We start from the raw sequence: 20,744 nt of genomic DNA, 5'->3' as shown, positions 1-20,744 counted from the left end.
CTGATTCTCTGCTTTTCTGACAGGCATTTTAACGCTTTCTGCCATACCATCCCTTATGAGTGGGAAAAGCTTCCATTCAAAATCCATAACATTCCATCCCAAAATTCACTTCATCCGTAAACATACTGTAAACTACAACCTGACAAAGGCTAGGTGTGGGTGAGTTGTGTTAACTGCTCCTAACTAAGAATTGCGCACATCCTATCATTATTGTTACCCTGTCTCTCCTGTGCCCTCAGCCAACCTATTCACCTGTTACGTCTTTTCTTTCAGACTATAAGCTCTTTGGGCAAGGACTGAGATTTTATATATGTTTGCACAGCACCTTGCACAATGGGGCCTTTAGACATAAGCACAATAGAAATGTTAAATAATAAGAAGTAATAAAATATCAAGATATTCAAGGTGTAAGTAATAAGAGTCCAGGGCCCCTGTCCACTAGCTCAGTGGCTCTCTGCCTTTCCAAACTACTGTACCCCTTTCAGGAGTCTGATTTGTCTTGCATACCTCCAAGTTTCACCTCACTTAAAAACTACTTGCTTACACAATCATACATAAAAATACAAAAGTGTCACAGCACTCTATTTCTGAAAAATTACTTACTTTCTCATTTTACCATATAATTATAAAATAAATCAATTGGAATATAAATATTGCACTTGCATTTCAGTGTATAGTATATACAGCAGTATAAAAAAGTCATTATCTGCATGAAATTTAGTACTGCTAGTGCTTTTTTCTATAGCCTGTTGTAAAACTAGACAAATAACTAGATCAGCTGATGTACCCCCTGCAAGACCTTTGCATACCCCTGGTTGAGAACCACTAGCTAATATACAATAGGAAAAATGATCTACAGCAATATGACATTGTCAATGTCAAAACTTGCTATGTTGTATTAAGGTCTGAAGAGTTGGAGATTAATGTACATGGTGATTTTCTGTTAGCTTTCTATGGTATCATTTAGGTCAGAGTTAAATCTCTATTATCCAGGGAGATTTCCCAACAAGTAAATTTATTATTGTTTGGCATCAAACGTAACAGCCTTAGCCTCTGCTGTCGGAGATCTCCCATCTATATAATTTTTTCCATTGCACTGCAGCACAGTTGATTGGTCCTCCACTTGCAGCTTGTAAAATAAGAACACATTACATCACACAGTATGTGTGCTCCTAAGCAAACTTCCAGCAAGATACCCACGTACAATGTTTGCAGAGAATTGTTGACACTTCCCATAAATGTGCTAGCTGCTAGTGTGGGCTTGCATACCTATCCACCTAATATTGAGGCTTGACAGTAATGTTTATTCAGCATGTCAGGGAAGGTGGTACTTAAAGATATGGGCACGAGCGAGGCAGGTGGAGCCTGGAAGCCTTTTCTATCAGCAGTAATAGCTTCCCTTTTTACATATAGTCTGCATGGGAAATTGCAGATTTACTTTATCATAAAGACTTCCAGGAACATAACGCTTCCGTCAGCAGTCCATTTAACATTTATAGGAAGTGGCCATTGGCATTTCAAATTGGATTACAATTGTAACCAAGATACTTATGTCTTGTGTAAACATGTATCCAGCCAATTCAATGGACTCTCTAATGCAGGGGTGGGCAAACTTTTTGGCCTGAGGGCCACATCTGGGTATGGAAATTGTATGGTCATGAATGCTCACAAAATTGGGGGTTAGGGTGCAGGAGGGGGTGAGGGCTCCAGCTGGGGATGCGGGCTCTGGGGTGGGGCTGGGGTTGGGGTGCAGGAGGGTGCTCCAGGCTGGGACCAAGTGGTTCAGAGATTGGGAGAGGATCAGGGCTCGGGGGTCAGGGGTGCAGACTCTGGGCAGTGCTTACCTCAAGCAGCTCCTGGAAGCAACGGCATGTCCCTCCTCTGGCTCCTATGCAAAGGCACATCCAGGCAGCTGTGCATGCTGCCCCATCCACAGGCGCCGCCCCTGCAGCTCCCATTGGCCATGGTTCCCAGCCAATGGGAGCTGCGGGGGGTGGCACTTGGGGCGGGGACAATGTGTGGAGCCCCCTGGCTGCCCCTACATGTAGGAGACAGTGCAGGGACATGCCTCTGCTTCCAGGAGCCATGCAGAGCCACGGCACACATGGAGCAGGGGAAGCCCCAGACCCCGCTCCCCAGCGGGAGCTCGAGGGCTGGATTAAAACATCTGAAGGGCCGGATGTGGCCCCTGGGCTATAGTTTGCCCTCTCCTGCTCTAATGCCTCATTATGGAGGCATCTCTTTAACCAAGGTGATTAAACTGTAGTAGGATGCTGATGGGGATCTTCCATCTGGGACGACTTCATTCAGTATTAAAGTGCAGCTGAACATGAATTGGACTGATGTTTCATTTGTCTTTTCATTATAGCAAAAACAATTTTACTTTCACGTTTTCTATGACTGTCATACATAATGGGTAACTTGGCCAAAGCAAGAGCTAGTTCTGGCACCAAATTTATGTATCAAATAACTATCCCTTTTGGGATATTCTGTGTAAGAAAATATAACAAAGTGAGAGATCTGTTAATCCATTTCCTGATCCTATTTGTCATGTATTCAAAGCAAAGATACGTGGCGGTTCAGTGATTAAGAAAAACCTCACAAACCCAACAATGCCTACAGTTATTTACTCACCTATATCGTGATTTATCCTGCCAGCGAGCTACTCCACTGTAGCATCAGCCTCTGCTGCAGCTTTTCTTTATTGTCCATGTTTGTTTCTTTTGCTTTCTGTTGCCGTCTACAGCTCTTTGCTGTGAGCCCACTCATATTATGAATGCCCACTAAGGTGAGCCCTGAAGTGAAAAGTTGAAGCTACAAGACACTCCCAAAGTGAATCTCCCCACAAGTAACAGAGTGCATCTGTATTTCCAAGAAAATGTACTACTTTTTATAATGAGCACAACTTGTGGCAATTATAAAACTCGGTTTCTTTCTTCTTGTTTGCTCCCAGCTAAGCCAATTAGACACACCCTTATTTTAATGCTTTTATTGCTGACCCTTTACTTCACACCCATGTTCTCTCCTGTTCCATTGACATTCCATTGAAATTGATGGAATGTCAAGATGTACCTTGTACACTTGGAGGTATGTTCTGCTGGAGACATCTGGAGCAATGAGCAGCCCTTGTGGCCTGGTGGATGTATTCATTACGGTGAACAGCACCTGGATGTGTATTCTGATTTCTCTTCCTGATATGCCAGACAGCAGTTAGAGGTAAATTCTGCTTGATGTTCCTGGTAATACAAGGCAGCAGTCAACTTTGCCCAGGTTTAGGGTTCATGGATAATGTCCTCATTTGGAGTGTAAGCTCTCTGAGGCAGGGACTGTCTTTGTTTCATGTTTGTACAGTTCCTAACACAATGGGGCCGTGATCCATGACCACAGTACAAATATTAAATAATAATAAATAATAATCTCTCTCACACACATGCTCCAAAACATACTTTATATATCTGGTGCAAGAACGATTCATGATTTGTATAGAAGACAAGACCTTTTAACAAGTGAGTAGTCTGATGGCAGACAAATCACACCAAATAGCACAATACTTTCCATTATACATAAATCACAACATTTAAAATTGTTATCATCAGATTATGTGGATGCATGACTCACAGCCACCTCCCTGTCTACAAAGAATCACTCTTTAAGCAGGCTGCCACGCGCCTACTGCACCTGATTGTCTCATCGGCACATTCCAGCTAACAAAGGCAGGCAAGCCAGGGCAGAGCCGGGGACACTGATACACTTGTTCTATCCCCACAGGTGTAGCAGCCTGCTGTTTTGAAAGCTTTTTGGGTGTAGGCGTTAGAGCTGCATTCTTTCTTTAATTTGTACTCACTTCTTTTTGAGACAGATGGTACAGCAGCCAACACAAGAGCCTACAATACCTTGTGTTTGAAAAAAAAATACCAGGGAGCTCACACCATTAGAGCAAACCCAGTCCACTTGATTTCAAAGGGGAGAGCGAGAAAGGAAAAATAATTATTTAGCATTCCCAACCTGATAGTCTTCTATTAGGTCCAACAGTGATTGCAGAAAATATTGTCTGTGTGGTATATATTCAGCGTGCAGTTCCATAGAACACGATATTTTATGTATAATCCAGACTTGTTATTATTTATATGGTAGCATAGATGTGCATGGTGCTTTTACAGTCAGATAAGTAGAGAAGGAACCATATTCTCCTCCTAGTTCATAGATTTTAAGGCCAGAAGGGACCACTCTGATCATCTAGTCTGGACTCCTGTATAACACAGGGCAAAGAATTTCACTCAGTATCTAGTGTGATTCCAAAGTTCCACTTCTAAGAAGCCTACAGTCTTTTAACTGAGTGCTTTTGTAAGGTGTTGGAATACAGAACTGGAAACTAATGCCATCTGTTGCTATACCATTGGCAATGGGCCTCAGTATTGAGATGGAGGAACCACCTTTTGCAGGTGAGGGTGGCGGTCATTCTACCTGCCCCTTCGGTTCTTGGTCTCTCTGCTGAGACAGCCAACAAGATTTTGGATGGTGTTTCTTATGATATGTCTACTAGGAACTGGATGTAGGTCACCAACCCATTTCTTATAGAACAGCCTACACTGTTGGAATTGTATTTGAGAAATGATCCATGCAGTCAGAAGATTAAATGTACTATTTGATGCCTACAAAATGTTGATGAACAAACTGAATTATACACTGATAATTCGTTTAAACAAATTTTCTTAGTCAGTAAAGGGTATTATAATTGTGAAGTGTAATTTGAAAAACTTAAGTTCACAATTCCAGTTAAAAACAAGTAAAACTCATGCATCTGTCATGCTGAGCTGAAAATTTACCCCCAGATTTATTTCAGAAACTATTCATAGGAGGACAGCTTTCCTGAAATTGCCCCTATTTAAAAGCCAATTTTAAATAAAAACAGACTTCTCAAATTTGAGAAAGTAGCTCAGAAACATCTACTTAATTTTTTTTTTTTTTTTTTTTTTTTTTGCAGATCCATAGTGCTGTTATCTTACACTCATTCTGATAAGTTACCTTCAGCTTTTCTGTCTGCACATGCAAGGAAACAAATCCAACCCCACTTCCAATGCAAGTTTAGACAACGTGGTTAAATTAACAGCTTGAACATTAGAAAAGAGATTAGGATAATTAATGCCAAGATGATAGAACTAGGAGTGTTTTGTACTGTAGGTAGGGCCACTGTTTGGGAGGCCAAAAGAGAAGTTTTACCACCAGCTCACAACACATCCTAACAGTACTGCTTGAAAAATAAATTCCTACTTCCCTGAAATAGTGGAGTCAAGCTTTTTAAAAAATGGATGCCAGAAGCTAGGCATCTAAATTCAGGTTTATATGTGGCCTGATTTTCAAAAGAGCTGAGCACTTAACAGCTTCAGTGGAAGCTGTTGGGTGTTGAAAATACTTTTGAAAATCACGCCATTTGGGGAGCTAAATAAGTTTCATCCAGATTTGTCCAAAGAGGAACAGAGCTCATTTTTTTGAGGCACAATTCACAACAGCCACTTTTGGTGGAAATATGGTAGAAATAAAATATTTATTGAGAACAATTATATTTTTAAAACTTCCAGGCCAAGACTTTCAGAAACAGATGCTTAAAGTCCATATTTAGGTCCTGAATCAATGGTTTCTAAAGTACTGACAGGGCCGGCTCCAGGGTTTTGGCCACCCCAAGCAGCCAAAAAAAAATAAAAAAGCCGCAATGGTGATCTGCAGCAGCAATTCGGCGGAAGGTCCTTCGCTCCGAGTGGGAGTGAGGGACCGTCCGCCAAATTGCTGCTGAATCGCTGGACCTGCCGCCCCTCTCCGGAGTGGCCGCCCCAAGCACCTGCTTGCCAAGCTGGTGCCTGGAGCCGACCCTGAGTACTGAGCACCCAGCAGCTCGCACTAAAGTTGCCCAGTGCTCAGCACTTTTGAAAAACAGGTCACTCAGTTAGGGGCCTCTATCAGGATATAGATGCTTAATTGTATAAGCAGTGCGAGGAAGCCTGCTCTGTTACTGCCTGTGTTCCACTTGTTCTGTGGATGAACAAAGGGTTACATATTCCAGGACTTTCAACCCAACAACTTTACTGAGCACTAACATTAACTTATTTAGGTTTTTCTAAACAAAAAAATAAAAAATGTTGATTCTTAGCTCCTCTCAAAGCCCTTCCCAAAAATATTGATTCTCAAAAACTAAACAAAGATCCCACTTTTCTAGGATGAGAAATATTACTTAATTTCAGACTATCAGGCCTCATTCCCCAAAATTGACAACAAGTAACTCCAAGCTAGGCTGGGAATAGATGGCTCCAATTTCATTAACCCAATTTAAGGGGTGGATTTTCAAATGCACAAAGGCCACGTAAGTGCCCAGGTCCCATTTCTGCCTTTGAAAAAAATATTACCTAAATATATTATTGTTTTCTAAACTGGCTTAAATAATATAGACTGTAGGCCAGCATGTCTGTGCCCCTCTTTATGAATTCCTAGAGCCAAATTCATCCCTGCCTGACTTCAGTGATGTTGTGCCCACTTATCCTACATTTGATTTTTTGTCCACTGGGTTTTGTTAGGATTTCCCTATGTATATAATTGCTCTGTTTAGATAATTTAAAAAATAATCTTTTTTTTTAAAGCTTTCTGTGTATAACCAGCATATATGTTTAAGATGATGTGGAAACTAAGCATTGATTTATATCTATTCTATCCATTGATATTATACAGATATTATCACTGTCTCTACTGCATATGGAAAGATGTTTAAATGGAACTACTGGGAAATTCGTTTACTTCTTAAAGTCAAAGTGAAATATTACCCAATACTGTATTACATCTGCTTCTACCATGTATGTATAGCTTTGGCTTTCTTTCTATGGGAGGTGCTGAACACTCTCCCCTGTCTTAAAGGGCACAATTCAGCAAGGAATTTAAGCATGTGAGTAGTCTTCTTGACCTCATTGGTAGTACTCACATGCCACTGATGTCAATAGGACTATTCATGCTTAACATGGAGCACATGCTTAGGTACCTTACTGAATGGAGGCTAAGCCAATGATAGTTGAGGGCACTTGGCACTCCACAAGAGCAGACCCTATGCCAGCTCAGCTGAACTAGAAAATGTTTAATATTTTCTCAGTTAGTTCTGCAAGTACCACATATCAGTTTATTAAAGTTCCATTTCAAAGCTATTTAATCTTCAACAAGCATGCAGAACTAGCAAGTTAACACGCGTAAATGCAACTCCACAATGACCAAAAGAATCATAGTTCCCATCTCACGAGAGAGCCTAATTCCTTGAGATGCTGAGTGCCTCCTGCAGGGTACCTTGAGCTCACACTGAGAGACCCAGTGGGGGTTGAGGGTACTCAAGACCTCACATGAGATGGTCAGCATTTCAAGGGACCAGACTCTATGATAAAGTACAATTTGTGTCTCGTGTCTGCAGACAAAGATTACTGATGTGCATAAGATTCCTTTTTCTGATGCAAAAAAAATAGACTAGAAGGGGGAGAATACAATCAGGAAATTCAAACAATGAGACCAATTTTATTTTCATTAGTGCCTAAAATTAGTTAAATCCATGCTTAAATTCGACACTTTAATGGGACCTGATTTTCAGAGTGCCAAATGCCTATCCTTTGAATATTAAGTCCTTTTAAGGTCTTTCAAGTGTTGCATCTAAAAATTGAGGAAACCTAGCTTCTTTTGAAAATTTGTGCTGTGGTACCTATCTAAAAGTGGCCTGATTTTCAGAGATGCTGGGAACCTGCAGCTCCCATTCAGTTCAGTGGGAATTACAGGTGTTCAGCTCACTGGCAAATCAGCCCACTTTTAGATAGGTACCAGAACACAAATTTTCAAGAGCAGCTAGTAATCTTGTCTCCCTCAGTTTTTAGAAGCCCCATTTGGTAGACCTTAAAAAGACCTAATATTCAAAGGGTAGGCACTCGGCACTCTGAAAATCAGGTCCATTAAAGTGTCTAGAGCTGGACTCACAAAAATTGGGCACCCAAAATAATTAGTCATGTTTGAAAATCTTAGCTTTTAGTTACCTGACTTTTGACACCCAAGTTTGAACATTTTTGCCTGGGGAATAATTAAAGCAGAAAAGAAAATAAACAATTTACAAGATGTTGAGTAAGTCCTGGGACAGGAGCAATCAGAAACACAGTCAGAATCAGTCTGCAATTTCTGCTCAGGAGAAGGTGCTAGAAATCTCTTCATTACATCCCAGGGCAAGGTTAGCTTCGTTTGATCTCTGAACAGCTCTGTCCTCACTAATTTGCAGCTTTCTGTGTACTCTTGCACCTTCTACTTGAATCCATCAAAAAAAATTCCTCCCCCAAAACACACATACCTTTGTTTATTTTTACCTACCTCAGGCCTGTTTAGCTCTACACTGCCCCTTTTATATGGTGTCAGTGTGGCTCAGGCAGTTTTTCCTCATCTAAACGGCTTGTCAAAGTGAAGGATATTTTTATAAATGGGAAGAATGTAGCCCACACACTCAAGACACCTTTCCTGCACTTTCAGAGCTGCACCTCACCATAACATAACAGCATGTCTTTTGACTGTTAAAGGTTTTAAGGGATACATTTCCCAAGCCAATGACACATATTGTAGAGCAGTGGTTCTCAGCCAGGGGTAAATGTACCCCTGAGGGTACACAGAGGTCTTCCATGGGGTACATCAACTCAGTCTAGATATTTGCCCAGTTTTACAACAGGCTACAGAAAAAGCCACTAGCAAAGTCAGTACAAACTAAAATTTCATGTTTATGCTGCTCTATATACTATACACTGAAATGTAAGTACAATAATTATATTCCAATTGATCTATTTTATAATTATATGGTAAAAATGAGCAAGTAAGCCATTTTTCAGTAGTAGTGTGCTGTGACCACTTTCGTATTCTTATGTCTGACTTCATAAGCAAGTAGTTTTTAAGTGAGGGGTATGCAAGACAAATCAGACTCCTGAAAGGGGTACAGTTGTCTGGAAAGGTTGAGAGCCACTGCTGTAGAGGTTTTCAAAATGAAAACTTGGAAAGAAAGGTAAAGAAAGCACAAATAGCTGATTGGAAAACACTTTTTTTGAGGACTCTGCTCTACCAATCACAAGCTTCTATCTGGCTACAGAAACATTTTTCATGATCCCTGTAAATCCAAAACATACCTTGGTGACCCTTCAAACTCTACAACATTCACCCATCACTAATTATGACATGATGATCCCTGCGTGTGCATGCACTTGGGGAGGGGTATCTTGGATCTCCTGGTTGCGTTTGTCAAGCTGAGCACCTCTCAGCGGTGTCCTATCAATTAGAATAAATCAATACGTCTCTGAATAGTGGATTTTAATTTCTGTAGCACGATCTGCCCTATCATCTATGCAAGGTTGACACTTGCCTACATAGGACCAGGTTGCTGCTTGAACAGTCATAATAGGGAAAGGGTTTTACATATCAGTGTTATGAACAAAAACAAGCAGGATCCTGCCAAGTGGCATTCGGGGGCAGGGGGGCTTTTCTTTCTTTTTGTACTAAAAGCATTATAGAATATCAAGTGGCAGATATTAGAGTGACAGCTTTTGTTTTCATAGTCTATTGAAAAGTTAACAAAGTAAAGAAGATATAATCATTCGGGTAAAGCAGGATATGAAGCAGGCTGGGGCTTGCACTAAAAATGCATAAAGTTATTTCACTAAAAGACAGAGACACTTGCCCATGGCAGGTGCAAAACTCAGGCAGCGCTCTGATTGCCTCAAGAAAAGGACAAAACCTGCAGAAAATGTTGAAACATGTTCTAAGCCTCCTCAACAGCCATTCTTTCTTTTTTTTTTTTTTGAATACTTTAAGTTCTGTCTTCATTGTCTGCCAGCAAAGATTGTGGTTTGCAAGGCTCAGAGTGGGGGGCAAAAAAAAAAAAAAAGAAGAAGAGTGGTTTCTTGGAGTTTCTGAATCAGTAGATTTTTGAGAACAAGGATGCTAGGGCAGAATTTAAAAAAATGTGTCTGCAAGATGCTCTGGTGTAAACCAAAAAAGGACAATATTTGGAGTGAGTCACCCGACTGTCTGACTCTGTGGATTGATTGAACAAAACATGTCAACCTCCCACCAGCATCTTGGTTCCTGCGGAAAAGCCCTTACAGTGCTAATTTTCCTGGTTTCCAAGCCCTGATATGTGTTCTAGTCCTGGTATTGCAGGCTTCTGTCACTGGTACTCTAGATTGTGGCATGTAGTCACAGCATTGCACGGCGGGTGGTGCAGAATCACATCACTGTGGGGCGGGGGGGAGGGAACAGGGAGAATTCTACTTCAGACAGCCACTCACCAAGACTTTCAATAGGTGCCTAAAGTGGTCTTAAATCCATATTTGGGCTCCTTAATGACTGGCCTGACTTTCAAAAGTGCTGAGCTCCTATTCTTGGAAATCCTGGCCTCAGTGCCACCTTGAGCCCTCCAGTTGCACAAGGAAAGAGGGGGAAGAGCAATTAAGATACACCTTATGGAATACAGCGCACAGCCCCTCCACTGTTTACAATGCACTGGAGCCCTGGCTTCAATTAATCCTCATCCCTCCCTCCCCCTTATCAAACACTTTGTCTCAGGGGAAAGCAAATTGTTAGCAGTCATCTGCACTCACTCAGCACAGGGGCTGCAATTCAGGACAGTCCTTACATGAGCCATGTTGGGAAGGGAACTCCTTTCTCCCCAACCCTCGTCACACAAGACAGGTGGAGCATGATTTTGCCATTCATGGTGAATAGGGCCATGAGAAGTCTGTAGGACATTTCTTTTTTTAATCTGCAGTGGACGGAGACTTGAATTAACCACATAGGGCCAAATTCCTTCCTCCCAGTGAGGAGTCCCTTACTCCAAAAGTAGTTCTATTGATTGACTGAAAGTTCCCCATTGACTTGAATAGGTTTTACAACAGGATTCACCCAAGCCTTTTGTTGTTTTCTAAACACTGTCCCAAATGACCTCCATTTCCTCCTCCCTTCCTCTCTGCAACCCCACTGCACACAGATCTCATCTCCTCAACTACCGTTGGGGAGAAAAATGTGCAGTAGGTCCCATCCTCTGAGAAAAGATCAGCCAACAAGGTTTAATACCAGTCAGCCAAATTATTGGAAGTATTCCTGTCATAAACTGTTTTCTACTCTTGTCATGTACTTTAACAGCTGCAACATTCCTCCCTAGAAGTGGCTGAATTTCAGTTCTCAGTTAAGTGATTCTAGCACACACACACAGTGTGTAGAAACGTAGGGTCCTTCAGTATGTGGAACTTTAGTCTGATATCGTTCAAATGCAGCCATTGCTCACACACGCTCAACAGAGATGTCAACAGATACTGTAAATATATCATCGAGGCAGCTGCAAATAAGGCAAGGCCGCAAGGATTCTCTGAAAGCAGTGGAAGCTTGTGCAGGGAACAATTCTTTCAGCTGTGCTGTAACAGCAGGTAACAAACCTTATGCAGCAGCCAGACATAGAAATAAACAGCCAATGAACACCCTCAGTAACTACTTCAACGTTAGACTAATTGACAGATGCTGATTTATTTAACTGAACCTACCAGTGTGCCACAATGGGATGTTCTCTGTCCTGTTAGCTGCCCATTTTTGAAATGGTTAAAGAACTTCCACTGCAAGTGAGAGGCAATGGAATACATCAGGTATCCAGTTTGAAAGGAAATCATTCATTTGCTTGGAAACTGGATGGACCCAGAAACAAGTCCAGCTTCTCACCACCACTAGAAAACATGAAAGTAGCCACATTTGTATTGTGCATTACTGCTGAAGCTCAGCAGTACCTTGAAGAGTCAAAAGCAGGCACTGACCTGCATGCATTTTTCCAGTCCCAGCCCTGGCTGATATGAGTAACAGCCAGGAAAACAGAACGAGCTTAAAAAAAAACATTCAAGTGACACAAAAATTACCTAAATCATTACTATTATCAGAAAGTTACTGAATATTTAGAATTCTATAACCAGATAAACCTCTTTCAAAAAGGGGAGGGAGAGGTTATACAGCCAGGGCTTCTTATCAGTATTCTTACCTGGAACAAAAGTCCCTTAGGGCCTTGGTTTTTTGTTTCCTACCTACACACACACACACACCTGTCTCTCTATCACACACACACACATCAACAAACGGTGATTGCAGCACTTACTTGAAGAGAGATTTGTTTGGTAAAATAGCTGCTTCTGTCACAGTTGTCTGGAGCTGGCTCTCACTTTCATTGTCAGATACCGATTGGAAATGGTCATAACAACTAAGATAATGACTAGCTATTTTAAACTGAAAATCCTGATGCCTGCCCTAGCATGAGGGGGCTGAAGAGTTTTGGCACCATGGGGGCAGAGGGGAGAGAAATGGTTATTGCTGAGGATTCCTGTTCCTCTTTAACTTGCTATCCCCCCCTCTTCCAGCCACACTCCCTTACTAGCTACTTATGCCTCGGCACACTTGATCTTTCCTCACCAGACAAGAACTTTCCTCAACCAACCTATTTCTGCCATCCTCTCTCCCAGCCTGAGCTCCTCTCAGCTCCTGGAGTGTGTGCCTCAAGTAACTCGTCTGTCTGAAATCAGGGTCTTGAGTATCACTCATGGGTCTGGCAGGCTGTATCACAAGGAGAACTGGTGACCAATATCATTCCTCTGGGAAAAGTCTTCAGTATCCAGACTTGTAGCAGCTAGGCCAGGTTGAATGCAAGTTTGGTTGCCCCTATGGATTCTAAGCACAGAATCATAGAACTATAGGGCTAAAGAGACTCAAGAGGTTATCTAGTCCACCCCCCTACCTGGAGGCAGCATCTGGCTCTCCTATCATAAGGTGAGAGCTATGGGTGAGAATGAGAGAATGCAAGGATACAGCAATCCCAGTGCTGCACAGAGAGCCAGGCAGTGGGTGTGAAGTGCTCAGGCCATTAAGGAGGAGTTTATGGCTGTGTCCTGCAGCTGTTGGATGTGTGTGCTGCTGATGGTGGTTGAGTGTCAGTCATTACACCACTGCACACTCCTCTACATGATAACCAACGTTGTCACTTGCATATGGGTATCAATTTCTTGTTTATGGGATGTATTAGCAGTAGTGTTGTAAGCAAGACACGAGAAGTAATTCTTCCGCTCTACTTTGTGCTGACTAGGCCTCAGCTGGAGTATTGTGTCCAGTTCTGGGCACCACATTTCAGGAAAGATGTGGACAAATTAGAGAAAGTCCAGAGAAGAGCAACAAAAATGATTAAAGGTCTAGAAAACATGACCTATGAGGGAAGATTGAAAAAATTGGGTTTGTTTAGTCTGGAAAAGAGAAGATTGAGAGAGGACATGATAACAGTTTTCAAATACATAAAAGGTTATTTAGAAGGAGGAGGGAGAAAAATTGTTCTTCTTAACCTCTGAGGATAGGACAAGAAGCAATGGGCTTAAATTGCAGCAAGGGAGGTTTAGGTTGGACATTAGGAAAAATGTCCGAACTGTCAGGGTAGTAAAGCACTGGAATATATTGCCTAGGGAGGTTGTGGAATCTCCATCATTGGAGATTTTTAAGAGCGGATTAGACAAACACCTGTTAGGAATGGTCTAGATAATATTTAGTCCTGCCATGAGTGGGGACTGGACTAGATGACCTCTCGAGGTCCCTTCCAGTCCTATGATTCTATGATCCATTGCCTGAACCAAAGTCCTTTAAGTCAATAGAACCCTTAATTTCAAGGAGCTTTGGAACAAGATCCTAACGACAATGTATTGTGCTACTGTATGGTGAGGGTGGGGGAGGGAGGGGTCTGAGTCCAGATCCTATACTTGATTCCTCACTCACCTGCTGGTAGGAACATGGAATGCTCAGTGGCAACAAGTGGCAGCAAGTTCCGCTGTCAAGGGAAAGCGAACATCTTCTTAAGCAACCCTCTTTGACTAACATGTAGAGTGACAGGCTCTAAAGGGAGTCATATGCAGCTGTCCTCAGCCAGAAAGAGGAAATGCAATGAAGGACATTTGAAGATGAAGGGGTCAAAGGAAGAGACGTAGGTGATCCCAGAAGATGTCCCCAAAAGGAACGTTAGGTGTGGATGTGCGTGTGGTGCACTTCATAGCTGCAAGAGACAGACAGATGTAAATATGACATATTCTGAAGTAATATACTTGTCTCCTTTCTCTGGGATAAAGGTCGCACTACACTTCAGTACTCTATTGCAACCTGACAATGAACTGGCATGTGCAGAGATTGTATATTCCATCCAGCTCTATGTAGGGAAGTAATGCATGGTAGCAATTTTAAACAAATGAAAGGGTTCCGGAGAACTACTGGGTTTTGTACAAAAAAGATGATGGTGGCTAATCCTCACCACGTAAGGAGGAGATTTCAGCAAAACCAGAACAAATTACAATAATCTTTTTAAAGTTATAGCCAATGTAAATGTTAGGCCAAGTCCCAGGTTGGTGTAAAATGGTATTTGGTTCTGGGGTGAGTCTAAAACCAGCCTATTTTCAAGTTATGGTTCCCATGCAGCCTAGAACAGCAGCCTTCTTGCAAGAACAGCAGATCTGACCAGATTTCCACAAATGAAAATTGCAAGATTAGTTCATCTCATGAGATTTCCACCAGTTGGTGCTGAAGTCTTATGAGAATAGTTTGTAAGATTTCAGCACCACTGCTTAGCTCTGGTGTGGCCTTAAACCCAAACCTGAAGTACAGGCCTAAATCTAATCTCAATCTGAAGCATGGTTTCCTGATTCACTCATCTATGAATTTTATACTGCAGGGCTGAAATGAGACCAAATGGAGCAAAAAGCATATTAAAAGTTGTTTTGTAATTATCTTGGCAGCACATTAGCAGCAATTACGAGGAAATTGCAATTAACCACACATTTTATGGGTTTAATTTTCTTTTCAGTGAGCGCAATTGTTTTGCAAGTGTTACTTCTCAATTTTAGTTAAAATATTTAAAGCAAAGGAGACAAAAAAGTTGCATTAAGCAGATCATTTTGTTGAGAATAACAAGATCAGGTCATTTTAAAACTAAGGAATTCTTTATTAAAGAGTCAAGTCAACTGATCTGAATTGCAAGCTGCATCCCTACATGGCACCTGTACATTCTGATGTGTTGTCATAACCCTCAGAGCTATGTAAACAAGCAAGTCCTATCGTGTTGCTGGCTGACTCCAGTAATCACAGAGACAGACCAAGTGATCTCCTAAGGAGTCAAGTATATAAAAATAATAAATAATTAAATAATTAATTAATTTTTTAAAAAGTGGAAAAGTTAAGCAAGCAGGAGGATTTTTGGAAGAATTCTGATAGAGGCAAAGGCCAACCACTTCAACCATAGATGCATACACATTTAGACATCTAAATCCAGATTTAAGTGGCCTGATTTTCAAAGGAGTTGAGCACTTGTCACACCACCTAAAGTAATTGGAAACTGTAGGTGCTCAGCACCTCTGAAAATAAAGCCATTTATTTAGGTGTCTAAATTTTAGCATCTTGGTTTGAAATATTGGGCTGTTATATTTTATCGTGGCCCATGAAAAAGGTGCTATTGCCCACAAAGGCTTCTCAGCTTCGGCTAACCCCAGGTGAATGTAGTACTGGTGATAGGTGCCCAGCTCACAGTACTAGAAACCAGATTCCTAGTTGGTGCAAGATGGTGTAAGTCTATTGAAGTAGATGGAGCTATGCCAATGTACCCCAGCTGGGGATCTGGCCCAGAGCTCGCTACCTACAGAAAATACAGTGTATACGCAGCAACAAGGTGACCATCTCCAAACCATTCTGACATTTCATCTGATCAGCAAGGCCACGTCAAAAATGACAGGTCAGTTCAGTATTGGCCACATTTTGATTGTCATCCAATTTCCCCAACCATAGAACCATGTGCTGTTACTGGACTTCAGGGGTGGGATTTTCAAAACTGCTATGTAATGGCCTACAATGGGAGCAGGGTTAGATGAAAGTTGGGTGCTGCTGAAAATCCTACCCTCAATGTCCATTCATGCCCAGCATCCCATTTAGGGAGTGACAAACACTATCCATTGGACTCTATTTAAAACAATAGGCAATAATATTTGGGGAAGGGCGGCGTTGTGGGGAGGAGAATAATCCTGATGATGACTTTATAAAGGCATAATTCAAAGCAAAACAAGCCATTTTGCTTAGTGCTCTGACAGGTGCTCAGCCTAATTTTCAGACTCCCTCCTGCTCTAATTTGCAGATCAGAAGAGCTGGTAACCTCTCTCTAAGCCAGGGGTCTCAAGCCCGCAGACCACATGCGGCCCGTGGGGTTCTTTTGTGTGGCCCGCCAAGCTCCCCATGGCCCCACCCCACCCCGTGCCGCCGCAAGCCCCGCACTGCTCCCTAAATCGGCTGAACTACTGCATGTCCCTGCAGCCCCAGGCAGGGGGGTGGGAGGCGAGTAGAGGGCTCCGTGCTCTTGCAGCTCCCATTGGCCGGGAACTGGGAACCGCGGCCAATGGGAGCTTTGGGGGAGGTACCTGGAGGAGTAGCAAGAGCAGCACATGGTACCGTTTCCCCACACACACCCCAGGGACTCTGGCTGCTTCCTGGAGCGGAGCAGGAGCGGGAGCGGGGCCGGGGACAGAGCAGGCAGGCAGGCAGGGAGCCTGCCCTGGCCGCGGTGCATGGCGCTACCACCCTGGATCCGCTCTAGGTAAGCGGCGCCGGGCTGCAGCCCGTACCCCACACCCCTTCTGCACCCCAACCCCCTGCCACACCCTGTACCCCTCACCCCTCCTGCACCCCAACCCCCTGCCTGGAGCCCCTTACCACACACTGCACCCCAACCCCTGCTGCACCCTTCACCCCTCCTATACCCCACACCCCAATTCCCTGCCATACCCTGCACATCTCCTGCAGCTCAACTCCCTGCCCTGAGCCCCCGCCACACCCCACACCCCTCCTGTACCCCCTGGGGGCAGGGAGGGGGCAGAGTTGGGGTGAGGACTTCAGGGAAGGGGTTGGAATGGGGGCAGGGAAAGGGCGAGAAGAGGTGAGGCGGGGCAGGGGCGGGGCCTCATGGAAGGGGTGGAGTGGGCGCAGGGCCAGGGGCAGCAAGTGGGGGGTGTCAGTGATGCGGCCCTCGGGCCAATGCACTAGTCCTCATGCAGCCCTCGAGGTCATCTGAGTTTGAGACCCCTGCTCTAAGCTGTTCAGTTAGCCAGCTGAGACATCAGTACTGGGCTGCTGAGAAGAGTCAAGCATTGAGACACATTCTGTGTTTTACATTCATGATACGTGCAAAAATTGATAATCCAAAAACATCCTTAAATATAGCAAAAAAAATGCATAAATGAGAAAGCCTTAACCCCTCAGGTACTTTTTCATCCACTTCAATACCAACTTCATTTAACCATCCCATCTGAAACAAGTGCAAGTGGAGACTTTATCTAAGCTTTGGATTTTGGTCTCAAATGTTCAAGGATTTGCCAGTTCCTCAAATTATCTCTGGCAATCTGAGCCCTCTTGGGAACTGTATGGCAGGTAAGCTCTTACAAAACATTAATCATTCAATCTTGGCAACTAGCATCTGGCTATAGTATGCTTTCTTTGGCAGCCTTGTGCTCGGAGAGGTGGCCACAAATGTTGTTATTGATGAATATTAGGAAAGAGAGATATGCAAAAGATCGTCTTCGTCACGCTGCACTTAGACCTTTAAAAAAATTCCCCTCTCTTGTTCAGATTCCTCTGACACCACAATGCCTGATACTAAGATACACAGATTTCTATAGGGATATTTAGCTCTCTTCAACTTTTCACTTGACTTTTGCAATATGTATGTTCAGTTTGCCAAACCTATGAGCATATTGTAAGGGGAGGCTTCAGCCGGGAGTTTAGTCTGTTTACAGATTGCCTGGCCTTCCACAAATTCTCTTTTCCCTCCTACAGTACACTCAATTGTAATGTAAGTACTGCTGAATAAATGAACACACCTGAAAGGTGTTCTGCAGCTCTCCAGGTATATGTTAATGTGAGTGCCCCCCAGTGGTACTGTACTGTCATTATAGGTTGAGGGAAAAAAGCCACTTGTTACAGTGCAATAACCTGTTCCTGCACAAGGCATCAGATTTCACGTTAGCCTTACTGTACTATGCAAGCAAAGCAATTAAAATAAACTGTTGGACTCACCCTTGGTAAAGGAAATCTGGAAATCCTATCAGTAGTATGGGAACCAAGTAATGAAGCTCTTCACAGTGACTGAAGCTGGAGATTTTAACAATGCCACTAAGGGCTGGGTTCAGCCGCAGCAGTGAATTCATTGTTATGTTTATTGTTAGCATTGCCTAGCCATGTCTTTGAGGTGTATGAGCTTAACCTATAAATGACAGCACCTGAATTAGAGCGGCTGCTCCTATTCAGTTCAGTTTCAGCTAAGGTTGCATCCTCAGCTTTGCACTGTAAACTCCATTTGTCAGGAATATATTACTCAGTCACAAAAATTCACTCTGGCCTAGAACCTAGCAAACAGTGACTCAGCCTAGGAGCAAATTTATCTCCCAAAAGGTGCTGGGTCGCATTTAATGTACAAGTGACAAAATTATACAGGGTTTTCTAACTAAGTGGCATTGCACAAGAGTCAAGCTGGTGTATTAGAGGTGAATCGGGCCCGGGGTACTCAATTGCCCAATTGAAGGCAGGAATCCGCAAGAATCTTTCATTCAGTGTTAGCTGGAGGTGGAGGGGATGGAGCTGAATCACTACATTCCTGCCTGTCTTAGTCATGGCCCCTCCCTGACTCTGTGCCACCCACTTTGCTGTCCAGTTCCAAGTCCCCTGGCAGAGCAGACTTTTGGGTGCCTAGTGCCTCTGCCACTCCCCTTCTTCAGGAAAACTCTTCACCGCCAGAGTGTATATCCTGTCTTATGCTGGGGGAAATTGTGATACTCCAGTGCTGAACCAAGCCTTGCAAGTTGTCTTTTCCCCTTGAGACCAATCAGTTATACTGTTTCTATTGTCCCCAGCACAGTTGCAGATACTTCCCTTGGCAGATGTCAAAATTTTTCAGTAATCATATTTTAACCCCACTGATTATTCCTTGTCTGTCAATCAATATGGAAAACAATGTACAGCGCAGCAGATGAAGGCATGACAAATACTGGAGATTTGGAAAGGTGTTTTCTGGTCAACTCTGTTACTTATCAGAATTTTTTAACAGAGATAGAGGGTAAATGATCTTTATATCTTCAACAAGAGGCTGAACTCCAAGATTAGAAAAATAGTAAATGGACAGTCCCTGTTCCCCTGGCTTTCCAATTGGCTTTTCAGCATTCATCTGTCAAGCAGCACTTTCTATGTCACCAACCACAGGTCTTGTCCTACATTCCTTTCTGAGACAAAAAACTACTTAAATACAAGTTTGGACCCTCTATGTCAGCTGACTGGCAAGACAGTGCTTTCCTATTTTTTTGCTAATTATTTGTTTTTATTATATTGAAGGCAAGTAATAATATTTTTACACTGTGCCTGAAGTTTGCCAACTAAATACATCTAACTAATTGGTCTGATTTTCAGAGATCTTGAGCACCCACTACTCCCAGTGAGTGCACCTTTCAAAATCACTTATTTGGTGCCTCATTTTGGATTTAGGTGCCTAACTTTAGGCACCCAAGTCTGAAAATGTCATCCTCACATATTTACTCATCCTTCCAATTAGGTACATAGATGGGAGGGGTCGGTCTTTGCTTTACACGACTCAAGTAATGGCAAGTCCACAACTGCTCTTTGGATATTATTCTGCAGTCTACGAGAGCTCACTGCTGGGATGTTTTTCCTGAAAATCTGATGGTCTCAAAAGCTTTCTCTGCTTTTCAATTCAAAACATATTTGCATTCTTTCTTCTATTGTTTTTTTTTTTTGGGGGGGGGGAGGAATCAGTGTTCAGCTGAAGTGCCGTATCAATAAGTTTGGATAATAAACTCCTATGTGTATCCACAAAATAGTTATAGCCTGGGCAGGAACTGTGCAAGTATCCTCCCACTGCTCTGCCAGTGTAGCTCAACCATGACCATGAGGGGCTATTTTAGGGGTGAGACAATGGTTCCATCTCTATGCCTATTTCATCTTGCCGTTGGATCTGCCAAAGAAAGAGTAACCAATTATTGCCAATTTTGGTAGATTTGTTGTGCGATGGACATTCTACTAGGAACTGGACTCACACTACTCACTCATTTCACTTATGCCATTGAAAAGCTTTCATAGGATAATGATGAATTTCAGTCACTACCAAACTGGGATGGATTTGAACAATTGATCGAGAAAGGTATCCCATCCCCTATCCACTGAGCCATCCAGTCCCCAGAAATACAGTTTCATTTAACAGAATTACATTTGACAAGTGTTTAATCCCATTTATACTTTAATCCCTTTTGGTATTTTAGAGGGGAAAAAATCAAAGCTGCCAAATATTGAGGAGTTAAAATTTGCTACTGAGCTTAGTTGTATCCTCCAGCTACAGATTTCAGAAGAATTTTTAGGCCACCGATAAAGAGCTCCAATATAACTTACTCTCGCTTCCTCACTCATGTATTTCTTTATACTCAGACCTTCCATATGGCAGGTGTCTTCTACCTTCCTACTTCTGGTACTTATATACCTCACCTTATTGTAGAAGTGTAATATTTCAGAATTTTTAAAGTATTTATCCTTACATCACCCCCATGTGGTTAGGAAGTACTATTATCTACATTTCACAGAAAGTAAACTGAGGCACAGAGAGACTAACTGACTAG

This window comes from Trachemys scripta, chromosome 2 (assembly GCF_013100865.1).
Source record: "Trachemys scripta elegans isolate TJP31775 chromosome 2, CAS_Tse_1.0, whole genome shotgun sequence".
Taxonomy (NCBI): Eukaryota; Metazoa; Chordata; order Testudines; family Emydidae; genus Trachemys; species Trachemys scripta.
This window is presented reverse-complemented; position numbering follows the sequence as displayed.